This window comes from Rhipicephalus microplus, chromosome 5, assembly GCF_043290135.1.
Source record: "Rhipicephalus microplus isolate Deutch F79 chromosome 5, USDA_Rmic, whole genome shotgun sequence".
NCBI classification, from domain to species: domain Eukaryota; kingdom Metazoa; phylum Arthropoda; class Arachnida; order Ixodida; family Ixodidae; genus Rhipicephalus; species Rhipicephalus microplus.
This window is the reverse complement of record NC_134704.1, coordinates 163,202,805-163,209,692: the sequence shown is the minus strand read 5'-3', so window position 1 is coordinate 163,209,692 and position 6,888 is coordinate 163,202,805. Positions and strand designations below refer to the sequence as shown.

Sequence of the window (6,888 nt, the reverse complement as noted above, 5' to 3'; positions counted from 1 at the left end):
GAAGGGAAACCCTATAAGCGAACTTGGTGGCACAATGGTACCACGTCAGACTCCAGATCAGAAGGTTGTGTGTTCGGATCACGTTTGGGTCAAATTTTCTTTTTATTATTTTTATCAATCTGAATATCTACTTATTTGTCTGTCTACAATGACTTGTCCCTTTATTTGGGATTCATCGAAAGAAGGCCGAGCAAAACATGCTAAAACGTTTGTGCAAACGGCTACCCTAAGCGGACTCGGTGGCGCAACGGTAGCGCGTCTGACTCCAGATCAGAAGGTTGCGTGTTCGAATCACGTCTTGGTCAAATTCTCTTCTTTATTATTTTCAACAATCTGTCTATCTACTTATTTTTCGGTCTACAATAACTTGTCTCTTTACCTGTGCTTCATCGACAGAAGGCCGAGCAAAACATGCTACCGTATGTGTGCGAACGGCTACCCTAAGCGGACTTGGTGGCGCAACTTTAGCGCGTCATACTCCAGATCAGAAGGTTGCGTGTTCGAACAATGTGCGGGTCAAATTCTCTTTTTGTTATTTTTATCTCTCTATCTACTTATTTGTCATTCTACAATGACTTGTCTCTTTACCTGTGCTTCGTCGACAGAAGGCCGAGCAAAACATGCTACGGCGTGTGTGCGAACGGCTACACTAAGTGTACTTGATGGCGAAACGGTAGCACGTCTGACTCCAGATCAGAAGGTTGCGTGTTCGAATCACGTCCGGGTCAAATTCTCTTTTCTATTATTTTCATCTATCTGTCTATCTACTTATTTGTCTGTCTACAATTTGTCTCTTTACCTGTGCTTCATCGACAGAAGGCCGAGCAAAACATGCTACCGCGTGTGTGCGAAGGGCTACCCAATGGGCGGATTCGGTTGCGCAACGGTACCACGTCTGACTCCTAATCGGAAGGTTGCGTGTTCGAATCACGTCTGGGTCAAATTCTGTTTTTTGTTATTTTTATCTGTCTATCTACTTATTTGTCATTCTACAATGACTTATCTCTTTACCTGTGCTTCATCGACAGAAGGCCGAGCAAAACATGCTACCGCGTGTGTGCGACCGTCTACTCTAAGTGGACTTGATGGCGACACGGTAGGACGTCTGACTCCAGATCAGAAGGTTGCGTGTTCGAATCACGTCCGGGTCAACTTCTCTTTTTTTGTTATTTTCATCTATCTGTATATCTACTTATTTGTCTGTCTACAATGACTTGTCTCTTCATCTGTGCTTCCTCGATAGAAGGCCGAGCAAAACATGCTACCACGTGTGTGCGAACAGCCACCCTAAGCGGACTCGGTGGCGAACTGGTAGCGCGTCCGACTCCAGATCAGAAGGTTGCGTGTTCGAGTCACGTCCGGGTCAAATTCTCTTTTTTAATATTTTCATCTGTCTATCTACCTATTTGTCTGTCTACAATGACTTGTCTCTTTATCTGTGCTGCATCGACAGAAAGCCGAGCAAAACATGCTACCACGTGTGTGCGAACGGCTACACTAAGTGGACTCGGTGGCGACACGGTAGCACGTCTGACTCCGAATCAGAAGGTCTCGTGTTCGAATGACGTCCGGGTCAAGTTCTCTTTTTTACTATTTTTATCTATCTTTCTATCTACTTATTTGTTTGTCTACAGTGACTCTTCTCTTTAGCTGTGCTTCATCGACAGAAGGCCAATCAAAACATGCTACCACGTGTGTGCAACGGCTACCCTAAACGGACGTGGTGGCGACACGGTAGCACGTCTGACTCCAGATCTGAAGTTCGCGTGTTCGAATCGCGTCCATGGTAAGTTCTTTTTTATTATTTTTCATCTATCTGTCTATCTACTTATTTGTCTGTCTACAATGTTTTGTCTCTTTACCTGTGCTTCATCGACCGAAGGCCGAGCAAAACATGCTACCACGTTTGTGCGAACGGCTACCCTAAGCGGACTCGGTGGCGACACGGTAGCACGTCTGACTCCATATCAGAAGGTTGCGTGTTCGAACCACGTCCGGGTCAAGTTCTCTTCTTTATTATTTTCATCTATCTGTCTATCAACTTATTTGTCTGTCTACAATGACATGTCTCTTCACCTGTGCTTCATCGACAGAAGGCCGAGCAAAATATGCTACCGCGTGTGTGCGAAGGGCAACCCTATAAGCGGACTTGGTGGCGCAACGGTACCACGTCTGAGTCCAGATCAGAAGTTTGTGTGTTCGAATCACGTTTAGGTCAAATACTCTTTTTATTATTTTTATCTATCTGGATATCTACTTATTTGTCTGTCTACAATGACTTGTCTCTTTACTTGGGATTTGTCGACAGAAGGCCGAGCAAAACATGCTACCACGTTTGTGTGAACAACTACTCTAAGCGGACTCGGTGGCGCAACGGTAGCGCGTCTGACTCCACATCTGAAGGCTGCGTGTTCGAATCGCATCTGGGTCAAATCCTCTTTTTATTATTTTCAACTATCTCTCTATCTACTTATTTGCCTGTCTACAATGACCTGTCTCTTTACCTGTGCTTCATCGACAGAAGGCCGAGCAAACATGCTACCGCGGGTGTGCGAACGGCTACCCTAAGCGGACTCAGTGGCAAAACTTTAGCGCGTCATACTCCAGATCAGAAGGTTGTGCGTTCGAACCAAGTGCGGGTCAAATTCTCTTTTTTTATTTTAACTGTCTATCTACTTATTCTTCATTCTACAATGACTAGTCTCTTTACCTGTGCTTCATCGACAGAAGGCCGAGCAAAACATGCTACCGCGTGTGTGCGAACGGCTGCGCTAAGTGGACTCGGTGGCGACACAGTAGCACGTCTGACTCCAGATCAGAAGTTCGCGTGTTTGAATCACGTCCGTGTTAATTTCTTTTTTAATAATATTTTCATCTATCTGTCTATCTACCTATTTGTCTGTCTACAATGACTTGTCTCTTTACCTGTGCTTCATCGACAGAAGGACGAGCAAAACATGCTACCACGTTTGTGTGAACAACTACTCTAAGCGGACTCGGTGGCGCAACGGTAGCGCGTCTGACTCCACATCTGAAGGCTGCGTGTTCGAATCACGTCTGGGTCAAATTCTCTTTTTGTTATTTTTATCCGTCTATATACTTATTTGTCATTCTACAATGACTTGTCTCTTTACCTGTGCTTCATCGACAGAAGGCCGAGCAAAACATGCTACCGCGTGTGTGCGACCGTCTACTCTAAGTGGACTTGATGGCGACACGGTAGGACGTCTGACTCCAGATCAGAAGGTTGCGTGTTCGAATCACGTCCGGGTCAACTTCTCTTTTTTGTTATTTTCATCTATCTGTCTATCTACTTATTTGTCTGTCTACAATGACTTGTCTCTTCATCTGTGCTTCCTCGATAGAAGGCCGAGCAAAACATGCTACCACGTGTGTGCGAACAGCCACCCTAAGCGGACTCGGTGGCGAACTGGTAGCGCGTCCGACTCCAGATCAGAAGGTTGCGTGTTCGAGTCACGTCCGGGTCAAATTCTCTTTTTTAATATTTTCATCTGTCTATCTACCTATTTGTCTGTCTACAATGACTTGTCTCTTTATCTGTGCTGCATCGACAGAAAGAAGAGCAAAACATGCTACCACGTGTGTGCGAACGGCTACACTAAGTGGACTTGGTGGCGACACGGTAGCACGTCTGACTACGAATCAGAAGGTCTCGTGTTCGAATCACGTCCGGGTCAAGTTCTCTTTTTTACTATTTTCATCTATCTTTCTATCTACTTATTTCTTTGTCTACAGTGACTCTTCTCTTTAGCTGTGCTTCATCGACAGAAGGCCAATCAAAACATGCTACCACGTGTGTGCAACGGCTACCCTAAACGGACGTGGTGGCGACACGGTAGCACGTCTGACTCCAGATCCGAAGTTAGCGTGTTCGAATCACGTCCATGGTAAGTTCTTTTTTATTATTTTTCATCTATCTGTCTATCTACTTATTTGTCTGTCTACAATGTTTTGTCTCTTTACCTGTGCTTCATCGACCGAAGGCCGAGCAAAACATGCTACCACGTTTGTGCGAACGGCTACCCTAAGCGTACTCGGTGGCGACACGGTAGCACGTCTGACTCCATATCAGAAGGTTGCGTGTTCGAACCACGTCCGGGTCAAGTTCTCTTCTTTATTATTTTCATCTATCTGTCTATCAACTTATTTGTCTGTCTACAATGACATGTCTCTTCACCTGTGCTTCATCGACAGAAGACCGAGCAAAACATGCTACCGCGTGTGTGCGAAGGGCAACCCTATAAGCGGACTTGGTGGCGCAACGGTACCACGTCTGAGTCCAGATCAGAAGTTTGTGTGTTCGAATCACGTTTGGGTCAAATGCTCTTTTTATTATTTTTATCTATCTGGATATCTACTTATTTGTCTGTCTACAATGACTTGTCTCTTTAATTGGGATTTGTCGACAGAAGGCCGAGCAAAACATGCTACCACGTTTGTGTGAACAACTACTCTAAGCGGACTCGGTGGCGCAACGGTAGCGCGTCTGACTCCACATCTGAAGGCTGCGTGTTCGAATCGCATCTGGGTCAAATCCTCTTTTTATTATTTTCAACTATCTCTCTATCTACTTATTTGCCTGTCTACAATGACCTGTCTCTTTACCTGTGCTTCATCGACAGAAGGCCGAGCAAACATGCTACCGCGGGTGTGCGAACGGCTACCCTAAGCGGACTCAGTGGCAAAACTTTAGCGCGTCATACTCCAGATCAGAAGGTTGTGTGTTCGAACCATGTGCGGGTCAAATTCTCTTTTTTTATTTTAACTGTCTATCTACTTATTCGTCATTCTACAATGACTAGTCTCTTTACCTGTGCTTCATCGACAGAAGGCCGAGCAAAACATGCTACCGCGTGTGTGCGAACGGCTGCGCTAAGTGGACTCGGTGGCGACACAGTAGCACGTCTGACTCCAGATCAGAAGTTCGCGTGTTTGAATCACGTCCGTGTTAATTTCTTTTTTTTAATATTTTCATCTATCTGTCTATCTACCTATTTGTCTGTCTACAATGACTTGTCTCTTTACCTGTGCTTCATCGACAGAAGGCCGAGCAAAACATGCTACTGCGTGTGTGCGAACGGCTACCCTAAGGGGACTCGGTGGCGCAACTTTAGCGCGTCATACTCCAGATCAGAAGTTTGCGTGTTCGAACCATGTGCGGGTCAAATTCTCTTTTTTGTTATTTTTATCTGTCTATCTACTTATTTGTCTGTCTACAATGACTTCTCTCTTTACCTTTGCTTCATCGATAGAAGGCCCTACCAAAACATTCTACCACGTGTGTGCGAACGGCTACCCTAAGCGGACTCGGTGGCGCAACGGTAGCGCGTCTGACTCCAGATCTGAAGGTTGCGTGTTCGAATCGCGTTTGGGTCAAATCCTCTTTTTTTTTATTTTCAACTATCTGTCTATCAACTTATTTGTCGGTCTACAATGACTTGTCTTTTTACCTGTGCTTCATCGACAGAAGGCCGAGCAAAACATGCTACCACTTGTGTGCGAACAGCCACCCTAAGCGAATTCGGTGGCGAACTGGTAGCGCATCCGACTCCAGATCAGAAGGTTGCGTGTTCGAGTCACGTCCGGGTCAAATTTTCTTTTTTAATATTTTCACCTGTCTATCTACTTATTTGTCTGTCTACAATGACTTGTCTCTTTATTTGTGCTGCATCGACAGAAGGCCGAGCAAAACATGCTACCACGTGTGTGCGAACGGCTACACTAAGTGGACTCAGTGGCGAGGACTCCGCGTTCGGCTTCGGTGGGAGACGGACGTGTGATGGCTCACTCCGTGCGAGGTGCTTCGGCGGCCGCTGCTGGCCGCGGTGTTAGGTTCCCTTCTGCACCATCGGATTACCGGTTTTTGTTGCCTACATTGCCGTCGGGTGACAGTATGGAAGAGTGTGTGTTTCTGCACGGGGATTTGGAAAAAAGACCATATCGGTTGGAAGACTTTCGGGCCCCATTGGAAGAAGTGGGACTCATCAAGGCGATCACTGGCATTGGAGCCTTCCAGATGAATCACGTTTGGCTGGTGAAGATGCGAAGCAAGGATGACAAAGATGCATTACTCAAAACAAGTGGACTCCGAGTGAAGGGTGGCTTCTGTGCTATCATCGACCCTATCCAACATGACGTAATCGTGAAAATCCACTGGGTTGACTTTGCGGGCTCGAATGAGAGCATTCGAAGAGCGTCAGGTGAGTTTGGTGAAGTTCTGGAGGTTTCGAACGACAACTGGACCGTCGCGGGCTTCGAACACGCGATATCGACCACGAGGATGTTGCAACTGAAACTGAAGGAAGGCGTGGTGCTAGAAGACTTGCCGCACCTTTTTAAAATTGGAGGGGGCACCGTCCTTCTTGTGGCCCCGGGGCGGGCACCGCTTTGCCTAAGGTGTCACATGCAAGGACATATACGACGAGACTGCCAGACTCCCCGCTGGGGTGTATGCCGAGCGTTTGGTAATGAAAGTCAAGATTGCGTCAAGAGTTATGCCAGAGTTACGAAGACCGTGCTGCCAATACAAGTAGCCCAAGATAATCTAATGGACGCCGAAGAGGCTGAGAAGGTGGCCCCTGGCAGCAACGCCGTGGGACCCGACGCCGCGGTTCAGGCAACTGGAGAAGAGACAGCCAACGCGACTACGCAAGATGGCAAAGACTCAACGAAAGAATCCGAGGAGTTGGCCGCAACAGGCGGCCAGCAGGACATTCAAGAATCGATAGAGGAAGATATGGGTACCAGTGGCGAGATCGCTACGCCAGAAGCCAGCACAAATTCTCCGAAAGCGACCACGGGACGCGGCAAGCGTTACCGAGTGGAGAGCACGGAACGCAACCTGAAACGCCCGGAGCGTCTGTGGCA

The 6,888-nt window shown here is 47.0% G+C and overlaps 3 non-coding genes across 3 annotated transcripts; all 3 read left to right on the top strand.

The window, feature by feature from the left end:
* The first annotated feature begins 233 nt into the window (after nt 1-233).
* Nucleotides 234-305, top strand: TRNAW-CCA (transfer RNA tryptophan (anticodon CCA)). Its single transcript has one exon. It is a non-coding gene; the product is annotated as a tRNA-Trp (tRNA).
* Nucleotides 306-2,993: 2,688 nt separating this feature from the next.
* On the top strand, nt 2,994-3,065 carry TRNAW-CCA (transfer RNA tryptophan (anticodon CCA)). Its single transcript has one exon. It is a non-coding gene; the product is annotated as a tRNA-Trp (tRNA).
* Nucleotides 3,066-5,325: 2,260 nt separating this feature from the next.
* Nucleotides 5,326-5,397, top strand: TRNAW-CCA (transfer RNA tryptophan (anticodon CCA)). Its single transcript has one exon. It is a non-coding gene; the product is annotated as a tRNA-Trp (tRNA).
* Nucleotides 5,398-6,888: the final 1,491 nt, after the last annotated feature.